Consider the following 21,330-nt stretch of genomic DNA (forward strand, 5'->3'; position numbering starts at 1 on the left):
GGGGGAAGAAGACACAACAATCACAATTCCTTGAAGTTGTTAAGACAAGCGAACAGATATGAGGCTGTTGGGAGGGAGGGGAGAGGAGGAAGTGGGAGGGAGGATTTGGTAATGGGCCACAAAAATCAAGCACATTGTATATTGATAAAATAAAATTAAATTAAAAAGAGATTCAAACAAAAAACAACAAAACATACATTTTTTAAAGAGCCTATGGAATATTTATCAAGGTAGATCGTATCCTAGGTCATAACACAAACCTCAACAAATTGAAAATAAATTAAAATGATAAGGAGTATGTTTTTAAACCAAATTAGAAATTAATAACAGAAAAATAACAAGAAAATATCTTAAACACTAGGATATTTAATACACTTCTAAATAACTCATGAGTCAAAGAAGTCTCAAAGTAATTAAATAATATATAGAACTGAGTAAAAATGAATATGTAACATGTGAAATATGGAGGATGTATATAAAGCAGTGCTGAGAGGTAAATTTATAAAAACAAATGCTCACATCCGAGAAGAGGAAAGTCTCAGATTAAAAATCTAACTTTCCCCCTCAAGAAACTGGGAATATAAAAGCAAAAGAAACTCATAGTAAAGAGATGAAAGTAAGTAATAAAGTTAGCAGAGATTAATAAAACTTTAACAGAAAAATGATAGATAAGTTAATGAAACAAAAAGATGACTCTTTAAAAAATCAATAAAATTGATAAATTCCCTGCAAGAGTGATAGAAGTGAAAATAGAGCAGACACAAATTAGCAATATCAAGAATGAAGCAGAACAGATCACAGATCTGAGAGCCTCGGAGAGGATGACAAGCAAATGCTACAAGCAACTTAGGTATACACTTAATGAAACATGTACAAAATCTGTATGTGAAATTTATAGAGTGGGGTTGAATGTACTTAAAGATCTAAACAAATGTGGAGATATATCATATTCATAGATTGGAAAACTCGACAAAGTAAAGATGTTAATTCTTCCAAGATTGTTCTACAGGTTGAATGAAAATTACTATCAACATTTCAGTAAGGATTTTTGCAAGCATAGACAAACTTATTATAAAATGTATACGGAAAAAGCATAGCCCCGGAATAGCTTTTTAAAAATCTCAATAGAGAACAATAAAATAAGAGGGATCACTCTACCTGAGATAAAGGCTTATTAAATAGTGACGATAATTAAAGCAAAGTGATTTTGGCTGAGGGATAGATATTACATATCAATGAAACAGAACAAAAGAACCCAGAACCCAAACATGCATAACTGATGACGGATACGTGAAGAGTTCTTAGACGTTACGTGAAAAGCATGATCCATCAAAGGAAAAATAATGTGGACCTCTTCAAAATTAAAAAAGTTTTGCTTTGTGGAAGCCCATACAAAGAGGAAAAGACAAGCTAAAAAAAAATGGAAGAAAATATATGAAAAGTGCATATCTGACAAACTACCATTTAGGTTATTAAAAGAACTCTCAAAACTCAGCAGTGAAAAACAGTTTAATTAGAAAATGGGCACAAGACATGAACAGACATTTAACCTAAGAGGATATACAGATGGGCATACGAAAAGATATTCAACATCATCAGCCATTAGGGAAATGCAAATTTAAGCCACAGTGGTAGTGCTCCCTTCAACAGCACATATAATAAAACTGGAACAATACAGAGAAGATTAGCATGGCTCCTGCGCAAAGAGAACGCACAAATTAATGAAGTGTTCCATGTTTTGATTTCCTTATCTAATGCAAAACCTTGGATGAACTCCAAGGAATTATGCTGAGTGAAAAAGCCAGTCCCAAAGGACTATATATTGTTTACTTTATGTAACATTTTTGAAATGAGAAAATTTTAGAAATGGAGGACAGATAGTTCTCAAAGGTATGGATCAGGAGTAGTGGGGGATGAGGTAGAGCTGGGGGAAAGAGGTGAGTGCGTTTACAAAATGGCAACATAAGGATCTTCACCATAGTGGTGGACACACAAACCTGCCTAGGTGGTAAATTTACATATAACTAAATATACATACAAGTGTGTGTGTGTGTGCGTGTGTGTGTGTGTGCAAATAAAACTAGAGAAATCTGAATAATATTGATATCAATTGATACAATTGACAATCGTATCACTGTCAGTACCTTGATCATGATATTATATTACAGTTCTGCAGAATATTACCACTGGGGGAAACATTTTAAAGTATACATAAGATTTCTCCGTATTACTTCTTACAAATGTATATGGGTCTAAAATTATACCTCCAAAAAAGTTAAATTAAAAAAAAAATTCACAGTGGAATACTATTCAGCCTTTAAAAAGAAGAAAATCCTTCCATTTGCAATAAGATGGATGAATCTGAAGGACATTGGGTTAACTGAAATAAACCTGGCACAGAAAGACAAATGCTGAAAGATCTCGTTTATATGTGGAATCTGAAAAAGTTGACCAGGTAAAAGCAGAGAGTAGAATGATGGTTACCAGGAGCTAAGGGAAAGGGAGGAGTTGGGGAGATAGATCTTGGTCAAAGGATGCAAAATTTCAGTTAGGAGAAATAAGTTCAGGAGATCTATTATACAAAGTGGTGACCATAATTAATAACAACATATTGCATCCTTGAAAATCACTGAGAGTAAATTTTAAGTGTTCTCACCATAAAAAATACGTATGTGAGGTAATGCACATGTTAATTAGCTAGATTTAGTCATTTCACCATATATACAAATTTCAAATCATAATGTTATACACGAAAAGTATATATAATTTTTATTTATCAACTTAAAATGTTAATTTTTTTAAAAGTACACTTGCAAAGAAATATTAATGACATAGGAGAAATGCCTATGCTAAAATAAGTGGGAAAACATTGTATGCAGTAGAGTCTATATTAAATAAAACTGTTTCTAAAATTTTTTTTAAAAATCCAATGTCCAATGCAGTTAAAACCATAGTGAAAATGTGCATTATATGAAAATAACTGAAGTGCTGGGAAATACCTATTGCTTAAAAGGTGGATTTTGTATAATATTTTAATTTTAAAATGGCCCCTTTGTGTTTTTAATGAGATTATAGTAAATAAAATTTCTGGGAAGCTAAAAAAGAGAGAGAAAATTTGCTTCCCCTGAAAAGAATAACTATCACATTTTCCAAATATTTATTTAAATAAAATAAGTAATGTATAATAATAGTCATTAATGATACAGTAAAATATATTACAATCGAGAGAGAGAGAGAATAATAGTCCTGTCACTACCAGCTCAACATTATTTTCAGTGGATCTCCATCATACACAGCAGTTCCCTACCTTTTCACACATCATAAAACACTCAGAAAAATTATATTTTTGTGCTACATGAAAGTATATGGAGAGTTACTGACAGCCTGAGGCAACCAGGCATTCTTCTCCAGAGACCCCAATTCCCACCCACCCATCTCAAGACCAAAGAGATCAATATTTCAACACACTTGTGCTTTTGCACAATCTTTGAGAAGTTCTGACACAGGCTGAAATTAGAAATATTTTCTTCCTAGATGGAAGCTCTCTGGGATCTGTGGACTTCCTGTAAATCCAGCTTTACCTTATTCCATTTTACGCCTCATACTGGGTGTTCCAGTAGGAAGAATTTCGTGTAGTTCTCCGACCACACCAAGCCCGTTGAGTCCTCCCTTTTTCTACACTTATGAATTTCTCTGCCTGGAAGACTCCCCATGCCTAGTGCATCTAGCACACGCCTTTTATCCCTCTGCTAATGGCATGATTAAAAGCTTTAAAGAGCACAGCTCTGTTTAAAGTCTTTTCTTAAATGCAATTCATTTGTCAGATCACTGTTTTGTACAACTTCAAATTTAACGATTATTTCACTGTATTCATTTATTTACTTGACAATACACTTGCTGGACTGTAATACCTTTGAAGGCAAGAAAAGCATATTTTTTATCTTTTTTCCCCCCCAGGGCTACTAAGGTACAACGGAGTAGGTAGTCAATACATCATTCCTTGAATAAATTCATAAACACTAGGGAGATATTCATAAAGTTGTATCTACCCTGGCAGGATGATTGATATCTTTGTTACAATTTTGTGTGATATGTAGACCTCTTGATTACTGATTGAGGATTATAAATTGTCTCCCCAGAAAAAAAAACACCTACATGTAGAAATGTTCACATGATTGCTGTATTCACAGATTCCCCCATAGACCATGTAAGGGCCACCCACCGTGCAAGGCTGTGAAGTGTACAAAAAGATGCCCTAAAATGGAAACTGATTTTTATGCTGTTGGACAAACTGTTACTATGATTTAATAATTACAAATATTTTTGTCATGCTCTGTACTAGACAGAATGTACTAAATAAAAAATAATTTTGTCATAATTTAGTGTGCACATAATTTGTGAAGATAAGGTACCAAATTATGTTAAAAAAAAGTCAATAATCACCCAATAAATTATATACATATTTTATACTCTAAAATAATCCAATATGCTATATTTTGAATGTGCAAACTATCAAAACATTTTGTCAAGGTATTTTTTATATCTTAAACTGATTTTACTCATTCTTGATACACTGAGTATCTTGTTTTCAATACACTGAACACTGAAAAGAATAGGATACAATTATTTTTTATTTTAATCTTGTGTATTTCTGTTATGAGCTAAATATAAAAGACACTTTAAGAATTACTAAAATATATTTAAATAGTAATTCAAACATTATTCCAATTTATTTCTACTTTTGATAATATCAAAGGTCCAAGTGTAATCTTTATATTTATGAGGCAACTGTGAATAATTTCCAGTTCTATACATATAATAGTAAGAAGTTTCAGATACAATATTTTATTTTTCTTCATGATTATTTGTTTATTAAAGTTTTTATAAATAAATTTTATTTTATTTTGGTATTACAGAATGGCAGTAACTTATTCAAAACTAGTATTCAAATAATTCCCAATGGACACGTTTTTGATTTATAATTTTATGATTTGGTAGTGCAACTCTTGGAAGAACTACCATCCACATATGATATTTTATATTTTACAGCAGTATTAGGTTTGCACAAAAATTAAGTGGAAAGTATAGAGTTTCCATATACCTTTTCAGGTCTTCCCTTACACATAGTTTCCCCTATTATTAACAATATGCATTAGTGTGGTACATTTGGTACAATTGACAAGCCAATGTTGGCAGATAATTATTAACCAAAATCAATAGATTATATTAGAGTTAACTTTTTGTGTTATACATTTATGGGTTTTGGCAAATGCATGACATGTATTTACCATTACAGTATTATACAGAATATTTTTACTGCCTAAAAATCCTCTGTGCGTCACCTATTAATCCCCTCTTCTCATGCCCCCAAACCTCTAGCCACCACTGATCTTTCTACTGTCTCCATAGTTTTCTCTTTTCAGAATGTCATAAGGATGGGCTCATACAATATGTAGTCTTTTCAGATAGGCTTCTTTCAATTAACAATATACTTTTATGGTTTCTCCGTCTCTTTTCATGGCTTGATAGCTTGTTTCTATTTATTACTGAATAATATTTTATCGTATGGATGTACCACATTTTGTTTATCCATTCACTATTGAAAGACATCTTCATAACTTCCAAGTTTTAACAATAGTGAATAAGGCTACTATTAACATTCATGTGCAGGTATTTATTCAATGCCGCTGGATAAATACCGAGGAGCATGATTGTTGAGTCATATGGTAAGAGTATGTTTAGTTTTGTAAGAAACTGCTGAACTATCTTTCAGAGTGATTGCTTTTTTGCATCCCCACCAGCAATAAATTACAGTTTCTGTTGCTCTACATCTTCATCAGCATTTGGCATTACCAGTGTTTTGGATTTTTTGGCATTCTGATAGGTGTGTAGTGATGTCTCATTAAGGTTTTACTTTGCAATTCCTTGATGACATATGATGGACATCTTTTCATATGGTTATTTTCCATCTGTATATATTCTATGGTGAGGTGTCTGTTAAGGTCTTTGCTAAAGTCCATTTTTTAATAGTGTTTAATATGCATTGTGTCCACCAACTTTCATGTATTAGTAGCTTGATCCCCACAGTGACTGTTAAGAGGGTGGGAAATCCTGTTATGGTAATTGAAAAGTGGGGCCTTGATGAGGTGATTAGGTTATAGGACCATGTTATAGTGAATGGATTAATAATGGTGGTCAGGGGCATGGTTCTGAGGGCTTTAATAGAACAGCACATGAGAGGTCAGTCTCTCTCTGCTCCATCATTTTCTACCATGTGAGACCCCTGCATTGTTGAAAAGGCACCACCAGAGAAGGCCCTAACCATAAATGTTCCCTGGACTTTGGACTTCCCAGCCTCCAAAACTGTAAGCAATAAATTGTGTTTTCATTATAAATCACCCAGTTCCAGGTATTTTGTTATAAGCAACAGAAACAGACTAATACAATGTTGTTTATTTTCTTATTGAGATATTTGTATATTTTGTATAATAATCCTTTATTGGATATATGTTTTGCAAAGATTTTATCCCAGTCTATGGTTTTACTGCCTTTCTATTTAAACTTTAGAATCAGTTTGTTAGACTCTACAAAATAACTTGTTGTGAATTATTTATTACACTTTTGCCCTTGGATTATTTTTTTTTTTTAAAGAAAGATCTTCAAATTTAAAACTAACAGAATACAAAGATCCAAATTATTTTATCCAATATAGGATTAATCCTAACCTTTAAGGAGTACATTTTGTGTATAGAGGCCACAATTTGTTTTGAATATCAGTTAAATATACCGCATAATAATTTATTTTCTATTACCTCCAGCCCAAAATAAAGTTCTGTCTTTAATTTTTCTTTTTCTTTTTCTTTTTTTTTTTTTTAGGAGAGCTGGTAGTGAAAGAGGACCTGGTTTAAAAATAATGATCAACAGCAATGACAAAATAACAATAAAACACCCTCACAGTAGAAAATAGTAAAATAGCAGAGATGGAAGCATATCCTTAAAATCCTTGTAGTTCTTATCGTTTCTTCGACTTTGAATTTCATTTACTTTCACAGACACTGATTAATTTCTATGCAAATTTTTAAATATTTTATTAATCAGGACATAAAGCCTAGATCAGAAAATAAAACTAGCGGTTCTAACATTATCATTTTAGTTAATTAGACACCAATTCACTGTAGTGTCAATTTAATTATGGGAAGGTTTAGTAAAATATTTTCAGGGTTGTAAAAAAATTAAACGGACTAATGAACTTACATCTATAAGTTTCTGACATGGCATATGTCTTTTAAGACTAATTATAGAAAAGCTTACTCTGTGTGTATGTTTTGTGTGTGGGTTCATATCAATCTTAGATCTATTACTACAATAAAAATCCCCTTTACAAAAAGAAAATATATGTTTCATGTCATTGACTCCAAGTAATATTTGATACAGCAATCTTCCAATATTTCTTCAGCTTTTGGCTTGCTTGGGAAATTCACGTATAGAATATTTTACTTTTACTGAAAATCACTGTGGTTAGGTCAACTCATTTGTGAAATGCATCCTTATTGTCTTTTCTTTCCAGGTTGGTAATAATAACATATACTGACTGTAGTATATATTTCCTTTCCTTACATTACCTTATTTGATTCTTCCAACATCCACATGAAATGGGTGGTGCAAATGGTGTTTACCTACTTTGACCATGAAGAAATGAGAGAAAAGAAACTTTAAATAACTTGCCCAAGTTTAGATTAGTTAGAGGTAATCAGAATTGAATCCAAGTAAATGTGGTTCCAAGTGGAATATTTTCCCATGCCACTATCTCCAGAGATGAAAGAACAATGAAAACTCTCTAGGCTAAATTTGAAGGCAGAAAGCCCCCTCACAATTTTCATTTATTTTTAAAATAGAAAAGTGCTAGGACATATCTGACACTGTATTTACTATGATTACTCTTATATATTAATACATGAACATTTAAATAGGCTACAAATAATATCAGGAAAAAATTAACAGTCTCCTTTACTCATGTGGGCAGAAGTTCAAAAAGATAATATCCTATATTGGCAGAAACTAGATGTACTTTTTTTGGGTATGTATTTGTGAAATATACTAAAAAGCAAATGTACCTCACAGGGCCTGGTTTTCCAAAGTCTTGCAGTTTCAAATACTGACCTTGTGGAGGACTGGAAATTTTCCTCAGGCTATAAGTCTATAGTGTAAGATAAAGATTTGTGACACAGCAAGGTTGCTGGCTCCAGGACAGACTAGTTACTGATTGTTATGTAAAGATACTGAGAATTGCTGTAAGAAGGAATGTTTGCTAAGATCAAGCTTTTGTTAATTGCCTTACTGGAATGTCATCTGGCTTGTTTCACTCAAAGTTACCAGCCTATATTGTTAAACTTTAACCCCACCTATGTTCTCTTACTGTAACTTCCTGGTCTGGAAAATAAATGCAGGAAGAGAACCCCAATTCAGGATTAATTTCCCAAGGAAGGGTTGCCTCTCCCTGGAGGGTCCCAGGGAAGTTAACCGCTTTGGGGCTTCTCACTGCTCAGAAGAGATGGGCTTTGAGTAATCCTTTGCATCTCCATCACCCCGGGGAAGTGAGGTGACAAATCTGTGGGGGGCAAAGCAACACAAAGCAACATTTATTTATGCTAGTACAGTCTCTAGAGGTTTGCTATAGCCATGTGATCAGCTGGACACTCGTTTTCAAGTAAAATGTTATATAGGAAACCCTCAGAGAGATGCAATTGGAAAAAATCAGCTCTGTTTGGAGCAACATGCTCTATTGTTATAGAAATCCTATAATAATGTTGAGTTGACACCTTTAGTAGAAAATTCTCATGTTATTAGGAAGATGGAATTATATATATACAAACACTTCTGAAAAGTCAAACTTGTTAAATCTTTGCTTATCTCTTTCATGTCAAAGACAGTACTTTATCATGGGCCTAATTCAGAATATTTCAAACTGCTATTTTTTTCATGAAATCAGCTGTTCTCTGGAATTAATACTGTGAGGGCCATATATATATATTTTTTTTTCTTTTTTTTTTTTTGGTGTTACACAGTGTTATACTATATCAGTGTTTGTACCAAACCTGTCTACTCTTACTCCAGAGGGCATATAATAGATTTATTCTGTATGCTCTAATTTATTAAAGTTCTGCTGCATCATTTTATTTTTCTTGTGACTTTTATATATAAAATATATTAATGTCATACTGCTGAGCACTTGAATAAAAACAGGATGAACCCACAATAAGCCTGAGCTTATTATGCTCAGGAGAGAAGACATTAACCCTTTTTATATCTTCTGATAGGACAAAGAGAAAATGGTACCTGCAGCTTTTGATTCACCTTCCCGATGAATAAGGAGCAGCAGCACTCACTCTGGACTCCCCTGCAGCAGCAGTCTGTGGAAGCCCTCAGTGCTGCACTGTCACTAAACCCAGCTCACTTGCCTCATGCCTGCTAAGCCTCTCCTGTCAATCCCAGTCCTGGATCATCTCAACCTCTGTTCTTCTGCTTCTGCTCTGGCTACTGAGCATTTTTAGACTAAATGAAGAAATGACTGGCCAAACTTCAACTGGGTTCTTTCTACTCCTCTGTAATCAGTTCATAGATCACTTGGTAATTCTTTAGCAAAGTCACCATAGTGATTTCTCAAACCTTTTTCTTTCTCAAGTCTCCTCTCTTACTCTCATTTTAGTTCTCTGTGTCAGCAACTGCCTTTAAAATCCATCTGAAGTGAGTTTCCAAATTTCTCTAACTCCTACCTGTCATAAGTCTGTATCTGTATCTATATTCATCTTTTCCCTCTGGACAGAGAAAGATTCTATTTCTTGTTTAAAACAACACCACATGTAATAAATACTAATTTTATTTATCTTTCACTTCTCAAATAATTTGTTTTCTCACCATTCCTACCATTTTTATTAGCAAAAAAATTCCTTTCCCATTAGAATACAGAGGTTTCACTGGCTTAACAATAAAATCCCTTATTAACATACCTGTCATTTCTAGATAGCTATCTTATTTTGTGATAAAATGCCTTTAATTCTTAGACAGTTGACCTTACTGGGCCTTGGCCAAAGATCTGAAGTTTTACAGACCTAAGTTTAAGAATCTGTACTATCAATATTATTCTCTCCAAGCCTCAGTTTTTTCAAGTACAAAAACAACTACCCAGCACCTTGATCCACCTACCACTTTGAATAGTCCTCTAATTTGGCCCATGTTTGTTAATTTTATTTCAACCACCAGATAGTAAGTTTTTTGAGAATATAAGCAAAAACTTTATTTTCCTTCTCCTTAATTTTTGTTCTTCTTCCTAATCTACCTTGTTCATAAGAGGTGATATATAAATGCTCATTACTCCATTAATTGACATCTAAATGCTTTAAAACGTTTTCTTAATTGGAGAGTGTGACTACTAATTAGGAGAAAATGACTCTCACAGGAGCAAGCCCTGACTCCTATCCTAGCCACATGGTATAACTATCAGGTGATGGGTTTCTTTTCCTTTTGGTAGAAGAAAGAACTGCCCCATGTATAAATAAGATGCAAATGAAATAATCTACAGGCAACTGAAACATGACATCAGAGTGAACCAATAAAGCCACATATGGAGTTTGATTTCCCAATGGATTGAAATATTTATTCAAAAAATGCAATCCAATTAAATCCTAACATTGTTTTATTACCCTCTTGCTTATCATTCACTGATGGTATCTGGAACATAGGATTAGATATAATTCACAAGCACTCAACGTACATCTAACAAAGACAAAAAATACAAAAAAGAAAATGAAGAGATAGTATTGGCATGGTGCCAGAGCTACGGGAATTTATTATCAGAGTCAATAAGTCAATTCTCTTTATCTTTAGGGACTAAACTTGGATAACTTCCAGGTTCACAGATATGTGAAACATATAATAGATTACCCAACCAAAGTGGAAAACTTTTGTGAGTGCAAGTGACAAAAGATTTAAACTAAAACTGTCTTGTGAAAATTGTCATACAACTTAGTGCATTATTCGTATAAAATGAAGTGGACTGGGCAGGCACTAAGAAATAGGAGGCTGTTGATATGTTTCTCATCTCTGGCTGCAAATTTAAAAATAAAATATTCAAAACATACAAATAACAACAGTAATTAAGTTCCAATGCTTACTAGTCATTTTCTAGCATGCAGTGAACCAGAGTGACCCTACTTGCTGAATAACTTAGAATAGACTACTTTCCTGTTCTGCCAACAAGGGCCTTGTTAGTATGGCTATTCACAATTATGGGGAATGTATTTTTTTGCTCACTGTATATTTTAAATATTTGCTGTATGTCAGACACTGAACTATATACTAGAGATGTCAAATAAGGCAGAATCTGCCCTTGAAGACTTACAATGGAGCAGAATATGAGACAGGAAGGCCATTCTTCAGTTTCAGAATTAAGCACTAATATATAAACATATATATTTTAAATTATCTCTTGTTTCAGATCATTTCCCTTCATTAATGCAGAAAATTCATCAAAGAGATTGAGGAAGAGAGAAACAGTTAGCTGTAAAGCCAAATTTTGTTAGAAACAACTTAAAAGTTATTGAAATGCTAATTTACTCATCATTTAAAATATTTGACTTTCCAAGAAATACAGTCTTGTACTGTAAACAAAGGAATTGTCTCACCTGTCAGTCAATTGCACTCAACTCAATGAAAAAATACTGCTAACTGTCTCCCCATGCACATCAGTTGGTCAATCAATCAACTGGAAAGTATTTGTGGTGTGCATACAATACAGGCAAAACTGTTTTAAATAAAAAGTTACAGGAATGTAACCCTTTGTTGGAATGTCAGCCATCATGAAACAAAAATAGCACAAGAGCTAGAAAGACCACACTACTAACATAATCTCAGTATTTTAAAAGTAAAATGATAGCATCTTCAGTATTGAATTACTACCTTACATGTCCTACACTCGGAAGACTCTAATCACCAATAACATATTTCATTTATCTCCAGGTTTTTGCTAATGCCTGATAACTACTCAGGCCTTATCCATCTTACCTTTAAAAAGTTAATTATGAAGTTAGAGCTTAAGAAGCTATGCCTGCCAGCATAGACATTGTTGATTGGACTTGAGGTGCTATTATTTTTCCTTTAAATATATATAATAAACGAAAGAAATAATATTAGTTCCAGAAAAATTGGTACTCCTCCCTTAAAATTGTGAATAACAACAGAAGTAATCTTGGATTATAAGAAGATGAAAAGGTTAATCTGAGTAAGAATGTGTCAATTATATTCTGGAAATATATTACTCTGGAAGATAAGGTCAATGAATTATTACAAAAACCTGTAATAGCCAACTTTATACTTGGCAATGCTACTTTATTCAAGCATTCCATTGACCTCATATGCGTGAGATAAATCCTATGAACAGACTTATCACCCTGATTTACCAACAGATTTAGTTCTATTACTTATTCAAAAAAATTGTGACTACAATGATTACATCTAATTCTCCCAATTCTGCTGTTCTTCACAGTCTTTCTGTAGGACTAAAGGATAAGCCAACGAAGTCTGTCTTTGATAAAATGAGGTTAGTAACATGGCACTACCTAATAAAAATGCTTGAGGATTAGCTAATTACTTGTCTTAAAATGCATATAGTATTTTAAATAAAAGAAGCTATGACCTTAAATATAATTTAGAAACCACAGGAAAAGTACTAGATAATTACATATAATTAAGATCAGTATCTTCTGTCCTGTCTTACTGACAAGTGATTGGAGAAGAAAAATTCAATACATTTTGCATAGGATTAGATTGGGAAAATTTTAACACTCAGGCCAATTCTATTCTTGATGCCTCTCTACTGCTTTCTTCACATCTTCAGTACTGCTGAGGCACGCTATTGTCTTTCTCTGCTTACTATCAAAAGTCATGAGTCTGAGTTATTGAGGTAGGACCCTTGGTAGGAGCTGAATATGTTGTTTGATTTAACAGGGTCAAAAATTCCTGCTGCCAGAAATACCTTTACAGTGCCAGAAATGCCAGCAACCAGGTCACCCTTTTGGATTGAGTACTCTAACTGGCTTCTAAATGTATGCAAGTTACCATGGTGAGGATGAGGGGCCTGGAGAAAGACTACTAATTAGCACACACCTTAAACATACCTTTGAAAAACGAGCAGAGCCCTCAGTGCACATGACACTGAAGAACTACAATTGGATGGCCTGTTGCACAGAAAACTACCCAGGGCAGACAAGACTGCCAGAAGCACAACAGAGGCTGGCCATGGATAAGCATGAGGGTAACTTGGAGGTGATGATGGAAAGAGCCAAACAATTTAGAAAAGTATTCTCTCCCTGGAGAGCACACTCCCTAGGAAGTAGCCCGGAGAATTATGGCCAACTGACATACCAAACATCTGTGTCAAATTCTCACTTTCTAGAAGGTGTAAAGCTCATCTGGGTGCAACCCCTTAATTAGAATGCATGTAATTGAATTCTGACAAAGGGAGACACCACTTGAATAGGAGTAGGTGTAAATTGACCTTAGGCAGCTAGTGTCACAATGTCCTTAGGGTTCTTTCCATCTTTTAAAATAATCTTGAGTTTTATACAGTTAAACTTAATATATAAATATTAACATGAAACTGATTTGCTCTAAATTACTATTTTATGAATTAATAACAAATTCCATGAAACACAGCAAAAGTTGAATAATAATGGAGATAGATGTATTCAGTACCAACTAGGTCATAGAGATAGGATGACCTGGTACTATAGACTCAGGCAGATCAGAAATCGAGTCCTGGTTTCTCTCCTTACTGGCTTTGTCATTTGGGCAAGTAGCTTAGACTATTTGAGTCTTAGTTTCTTCATGTGTGAAATGAGTAAAATAAGATATAGTCATTGAGGTTAAAAATATATATGAATTGTCTAGTGGAAGTGCTCGGTAAAATAGTAACTGTTATTAGACAATTATTATTATTGTTGTGGCTACTTCTACTACCATTACCGACAAAAAAAGGCAACAGGTATTCAAAGAAAGAAGAAGGTTCAGTGAACTTCAGCCCTCTGTAACAGTTTCACAGAAGAGACAGGGCTGTGCTGGTGTTTCAATGTTCTGTAGTTCACATAGTCAGAAAGGATTCTGTACGTGGAAGGAGGCTTCATTCCATGGCAGAGGAAATGGTATAGTGGGTACGCAGGCAGAAATAACCCTGACATGATTTATAGACATAGTGAATATAGTGATATAATAAGAAATCCATTTTAGGGAGACATGGGTAATAAAAAAGAAAAGGTAAATTGAGCCCTAATCATAGATGATCTTGAATATTTGCCAGCCTTTAGGTTTTTTTCTGTGGATAATTGATAATGGGTTGGGTTCTGATTAATGAGTCAATGTTAACCAGAAGAGAGACATATGGTCATAGCCTATAGGGCTGTTCTCAGTGCTGACAGTTAAAAGGGTTATCAAAGATCTAGCCTACATAAATAACCGGAGACTCTATCCAGAGCCAGAGAATTGAGAGTCCCATTCCATTCTTCACTGAGCAGACCACACTTGAGGTAGGGGGCATGTCATAGATAGAACATGATCATTAGGAAACTAGAAGCCTTGTCATCAAAAGGTCCATGGAAAGGGCTGAGTATTGTCAAAGAAAAAGCTCAGAGACATTTTTTGATAGCTGACTGAAGTTTGGATTTCTTTTTTCTTTTTCCTTGTATGATCATATAGCAAATTGGAAGGGAATTCAGCTTTCAAAATAACCGGTGTCCCAAAATAAAGAGAGGAGTATTTGTAATATTTATACTGCAACACATAATATATTATATTTTGCATTTGCTATAGTTTATAGTATACTTTATTACAGTAGTTCTACTGTATATAAGTAGTTCTACTTATATTTCTACTCTCTATTTATATTTTAAATAATTATTTAATGTAAAAAATCCAATTGGATTACATTGCAATCATTTTGATATAGGCCAGGCATTCCTGTGTTTGATAACAAGAAAAAAGGAATTTTCTGGTTTGTAGAATGATCCAAAGCTTATCTGAGTCCGTTTGTAAACCAGGCCTTTCAGGAATGTGAGGTATTTAGAATGTAAAACTCTTTGTGCTGTGGAACGTGACAGAGTCAATGTCCAACCAGGATGGGCTAAGCTAATAGCAAAACATCAATAGTATCTTTTTTTTTTTAATTCTATTTGTTTAGCTTGGAGAAATGACTACTCAAGAATACCATATTAGCAAATCTTCAAGTAATTAGCAGGCTGTCATGTGGAAAAGAATGAACTTATTCCTTGAAGTGTCATAGTGTAAAAGTAAGTAAAAGGCCAACTTTAGCTTTGCATAAAGAAATACTTGATAGAATTTGCTGAAAATAGTTTAGCCTGCTTCATGAGGATGGAAAGAGTAAAACTATAAAGCCAATTATTTGTGAGCAAGGAGCAATCAATTACCTAATTCAGTGATTGTCATTGTTTGCATGTGAGCATCAACTGAGGATTTTTTTAAGTTATATGGACACCAGAGTCCCACCTCAGATCAATTCAGCAGAGCCTCTGGTGGTAAAGTCTATGAGCAATATTGTTTATATTAACCAGCATGGTTGTGAATAATGACATTAGCTAAGGTGTCTAGATGGTCCCCTATCATCTACTGTCTCTAACTTTAGGTGGGAGATGGCCAGTAAGATTCACTGTTAGCGAGGTCAATTATGAAATGTTATGCAGTATGGATTGGGAGTAATCGTGTTTAGAAAGAGCTGAGACAAGGAAAGTGGCTGTGTTGAGTCCAGCTGGAGACAATGCAGACTTCTACAATAAATATGCATTGTTTTTATAATCTGAAAAAGTTATTTTAAATTAACAATACATATTTAAAAAATGAAAATTTGAGAGTATTCCAGCCTCATCTTCAGTCCCTTCAGTCCCCCACCTCCGTCCCCAAGACACACACTTATATTCTGGCTACAATTGCTTCCTCATGATTCTGTGAACATTTTCAATAGTTTCACATCTCCATGATTTCAGTCACTGAGATCAATCCCCTAAGAGTAAGTTTCTTCCCTTCTCTGTTGGGTGAAATCATACTTATCTCCAAGATCTTGCTCAACTTTTAACTCTTCTGATGTTTTCCCTGAATTCCTCAGAAAGAATTGTTTTTATTTTTTCTACTCTATTTCCGAAATGTTGTGAACATATTCCAATGTGTTGTTAACACATTGTATTTTAGTTATTTTTATTCATGATTGTTTCCTTATATTAATTTTATTAATTCTTCTAAGCAGTAAGGAAGAGAAAGAAATCAAAGAAAGTCATATTTTCTTCAGAGAACTGTAAAATCATTGATGGAATCATAGATGTTAATTGGAGATATTTTAAGTTTGAGGCACTGTTTGGACACTCATTTGAATATACAGTATTTTATATGTGTTTCAAAACCCACTTCTGAAGTTTTTGAGAGAGATCAGGGCCAGAGACCTAAATTAAAAATTTATGCATATAGAAGAAACAGTTAAAGTTCATTCATTTACTCATTCAGCAATTTTATTCACTGCCTGCCATATGCGTAGACACAGGGCTAGGTAGTAGGGATACAATGAAAAAATATGACTGGATGGTTCTGTTCTATTGGAGCTCACACTCTAGTGAGACTGGGTGAGTTGGGGCGATGAATTCCCTGAGGCAGAGAGTGTGCATAGAGGAAACATCAGGTGGCTAATACACAGGCACTAGGAAATGCTCAAGTTAGGGCAAGGTAGAAGCAAAGTCAGAGAAGTTCAAAAATAATAACAGAAACTATTATTTAAAAAAATCATCCTTTGAAAGTAGCTTTTTTTGCCTAGCTAGGGACTGTTAGAAATAGATTTTTCAAAATACAAATACTTCTGTGCAATTTACATGTAATTATTTCTTCCTCAATCTCTTCCTCCAAATTTCTTCATTTTTCAACAATCAAATTTTCATTGTTCTTACTTTTGGCCCTGTGATAATTCCCTGGACCCACCTCCATTAGTGTTTGGGAAGGCCCTCTCTTCAGCTATTAATCCTTCTTAAACTGGCAACTTTCTGAGGAAGATTGAAATTCTTCCTAAAGATTCATTAACTATGAATGCATTTGGTACTTTACTTGACCAGCAACTTGAAAGATGGGCAATCCAAGAACCCAACACTGGATTCACTGGTACTATATAGAAGACTGGCTACATAATTTGTGGGTCCCAGTACAAAATGAAAATATTGAGCCTCTTGTTCAAAAATTATTAAGAATTTCAAGATGGCGAAAAGCACTTAACAAGGTTGAGGCCCCTACAAGACTGTATAGATCTACACCCGTGACTAGATGTTCACCAAAAACTCAGTTGAAAGTGACAATTATTATAAAGGATGCTTTGAAGGCCATGCTGTCCACCACTCATTCCTTCAACACCCTAATACATTTCTCTGGATTAAATCTGGCCAACTGTACTCTGAGTATAGTTGCCAGATTAAATACCACAAGCCCAGATAAATCTGAACTTCAGAAAAACAATAAATATATATTTTTAGTATAAATATATCCCATGCAATATTTGGAACATACATATATTTAAAAAATTGTTGTTAATCTGCAATTCAAATTTCACTGGGAATACTATATTATTGTTTGCTAAATTTTTCAACCCCAATTTCAAGATCACATCATTTGACTCTTTGTAAAATATGTTTTGTTTTGTTTTTTAACATATCAATTATTTAATTGGGTTCTTAGTAAGAAATTTAGAACATCAATTTGTGAGGGTACATTCCATTCGTCAGGGCAAACACAGATTGCAGGTGGCCTGGAGCTGAGGAACAGCTTTGATTTTTGGTAAAATTTGGGAGTCAACGGTTGCTCATCAACCTTGTGCTGCTCTATCATCTCGTACGTCTCTTTCTCTGGGTTGAACATCTCACCTTCCTGGTGTCTTGGTTTCTGCAGCTGCTGCTGTTTAAAGTACGCATCAGTGAGGTGCTTTGGGATTTTTACGTTGCTGTTATCAATTTTTGTGAAGATAGCATGACAAATTTCTGGTGTGTTCTATGCAGAAGAACTCGATCGAGGACCAGAGGTCCAGTCACAAGTAACAAGCCACTGTTCAGCTGCTTCAAGAAAGCCACCCTCTTGCCTCTGTGCTCCCTGTGAGGATGGTCAGAGTAGTCCTGGGAATGCTGCTAGCTTGCAGTGTTCTCACGTGCTAAGGTTTTTATTTGTTTGTTTGTTTGTTTTTTGTTTGTTTGTTTGTTTGTTTAACCGTAGTCCAACAGCATTAGAGGAACATCTTCACAAGGAAGGCGTTTTGCAAAGTTTAACCACCTGGGTACCACCATTGTTGTCACCACCAACTGGTTTTGTGACAGTAGCAAGAGGCTTCTTTTTTTTTTTTTTTTTCTAATCCTGGATTTATTCTCTGAGTACTTCCTCTTGTACAAGGACTTTCAGGAATACATAGCGGATCGGGAGTATCTGCCAATTCCTCTAACGAGGACAGGGTTTTGGCGACAGTGGGGCTTCCCTTCATGGGCTTCTCCTTGAGCCTTTTTTATCTGGACACCTGCATCACCCTTCTTGGCTTCTGGTTTCTCCTTAGCATCCAGCTTCTCAGCTTTTTCATTGCCATCTTACAAGATGAAAAAAAGCTGTAAAAATAAGGCATCTGATTCTTTCTCTTTTCACTGACCTCTTAGAAATTTAGATAAAATCATGTAACATATCACCTGTAAGAGTATGTGTAAAACCATTTAAGCAGCTTTATTTCTAGTTTTATATTATCTCTCCTAAGCTCATTTTATCTGCTTCCTAATATTCTCATGTATTTTTTTTTTTTAATTTCACTTTATCCCATTTTGGGGGGAGGGTAACAGGTAGTGATTAAAAGATTAAATAATTAATAAACAAATGAAAAAACTTCCTGGAAGATTTACATATTGTTAGTAATGTTACATTTTTTACTAACTCTAATGTTCTCTGAATATTTAATAATTTAAATATATGCCTATTAGAAGTAAATATACAAAACTGTTGTTGGTTCATCAAATTACAATTAAAGAAAAATACTTAGAGCAAGATCTTAGATGAACTTTTAAAAACATTCATCAAAAAGTTTCAAAGTGAACAATGTTGGGTTTTTTTGTATTTTTTTATTATGAATATTCATGAGATACAAAGCTAATTGTCACCCCCTGTGCCCATGATGTGAGGGCCAGATTCCTACTGGCAGCATACCCATTACCAGAAATTACTTTTGTACCCTGTGTTCCCCACCCAATTATCCCTCAACCTCCCTTCCCCTTCCCCCCCAAGGGATTATATCATCATTTATTTATTTATATATTTACATGTTGTAGCCCTAGAAATGTTCCCCTCCTCTGTAAGACCAACATACTACTGTGTCTTTTTTTCCTTCTTTCTTTCTCTCTTAGGTCCCACATATGAGTGAGCACCTGCTCTGTGCTTTGCTTATTTCACTCAACATAAGTTTCTCCAGGTTCATCCATGTTGTTGCAAATGGAAGTATTTCATTCTTTTTTATGGCAAAGTAGTATTCCGTGGTGTAAAAGAGGATGTTAGTACACCCTTACCAACTAGCTACTGAAAGAAAGAAACAAACAAACAAAAATGTTAAGTTGAAGCCTCGGTATTTGAATGGTATTATAATACTCATAAAAAATTATATCTTCTTGTGTTACTCATTGAACAAATATTATTGATTTTATTAAAAGAGGTTGAATTCAATAAGGATATTAAACATCTTATGTAATTAAAATAAAGGCATTCGAAAATACAACTTTATTGTTGATCATGATAGAATTACCTAAATCTAGAAGCATTAGCTTTTAATTGATTTTTCTACTCTTCAAAACTGTTTTTGGTGAATGTTTTTAAAAGTTCAACTAAGTTCTTGCTTTAAGTATTTTTCTTAAATTGTAATTTGATGAATCAACAGCAGTTTTGTATGTTTACTTCTAATAGGCATATATTTAAATTATTAAATATTCAAGGTACATTAGCATTAGTAAAAAATGTAATGTTACTAATAAGTCACACATATTGGCCCATTTACAACAGAAATTCACTGAATAATAATTTTAATTCATCAGGCAGATTTCTGGCACACATCAATTCATAATTTTTGTTAATGCTATTACTAAAGAATCTTACCATCTGAAATAAAAATGGTTGCAACCCTTTGTAAAAATAAATTATTAAGGTGGAAATATAAATGAATTTCTGTAAATTCGTAGTATATTAAGGAATCTAGATATTATATCATCATTTATTTATTTATATATTTGCATGTGCTAGAGACTTCTATTTTTTTCCAAAGAGATTCTCTAATGTTAACACACACAAGTGAGACTTCATTAAAATGCAATTTTTTTAGACATTCTGGTTCATTCTGATTAACGGGCGATGCCTAGAAACCTAAGCACAAATCATTTGGCTTATGGGAATTCCCCAAATGACTTCCAGATCACCTGTGAGAAACAAAGCTTTATAAATATGACCTATGTCTGTAAGACATCTTCAGTATAGAAGTCAATATGCTTACCTGTAGAAGTGATATGATTGGAAAATATTGATAATTCTTTTAAACTGAGATATTTTTGAGCAAGTATATTTATAATATCCTTAAAGATAATGAAGGTAAAATATATTACCAGTTTTTATGTAATGTTCAATTTCTTCCATTATTCCTCAAAAATGTGTTTTTTGTTTTTGTTCCTCTTCCACCACCATTATGATAAGGGAATATACCCATAATTTAGGGTAACTGACAAACTTTTATAACTCAAGTAAAAGCCAGAAAGATAGAGAGGATACTTGCCAGTTAAGTAATTGTGTGAGAAGCTTTCTCTCTCACTGAGATAAGAGGCCTGATTACCTTGATGCTTCACCCTGAGGGCTACTGTCAATTGTACTGACATTCTTCTGAGATACATCAACGTCCCTTTCACCTCCATGGAGTAAAATATGAAGGAACTGAATGGTTGACAACCTGAGTAAAAGTTCATCCTCTGAACTGAGCCCAGAGGATGGCATATGTATAGAAGCAAATAGGGTCATTTATGCAGGAAGAGAGATGTCATTGCAAAAGGCTTCCCACGAGATCTGCAAAGGGACTGCCAAAGTAACAACAAAGTCTACTGGTGTAATAAGCCAAATGGTGCATAACAGTCCTCTTGATTCCCATTCAAAGTGGACTCTCCATACATCACAGTAAGGGTTTTGAACTTCAGATAAATGACGGTTCAACGCAGCTTTCTGGACTCCATCCAGATGCTCGGTCATCCA

The 21,330-nt window shown here is 34.0% G+C and overlaps 1 non-coding gene and 1 pseudogene across 1 annotated transcript; one reads left to right on the forward strand and one right to left on the reverse strand.

Moving 5' to 3' along the window:
* The first annotated feature begins 1,634 nt into the window (after positions 1 to 1,634).
* On the forward strand, positions 1,635 to 1,741 carry LOC134379333 (U6 spliceosomal RNA). The gene has a single exon (XR_010023737.1). It is a non-coding gene; the product is annotated as a U6 spliceosomal RNA (small nuclear RNA).
* A 16,033-nt stretch (positions 1,742 to 17,774) lies between these two features.
* On the reverse strand, positions 17,775 to 20,999 carry LOC134379067 (large ribosomal subunit protein eL6-like; annotated as a pseudogene).
* Between the last annotated feature and the right edge of the window lie 331 nt (positions 21,000 to 21,330).

The sequence above is a fragment of the Cynocephalus volans genome, chromosome 5 (assembly GCF_027409185.1).
Source record: "Cynocephalus volans isolate mCynVol1 chromosome 5, mCynVol1.pri, whole genome shotgun sequence".
In the NCBI taxonomy this organism is placed as follows: domain Eukaryota; kingdom Metazoa; phylum Chordata; class Mammalia; order Dermoptera; family Cynocephalidae; genus Cynocephalus; species Cynocephalus volans.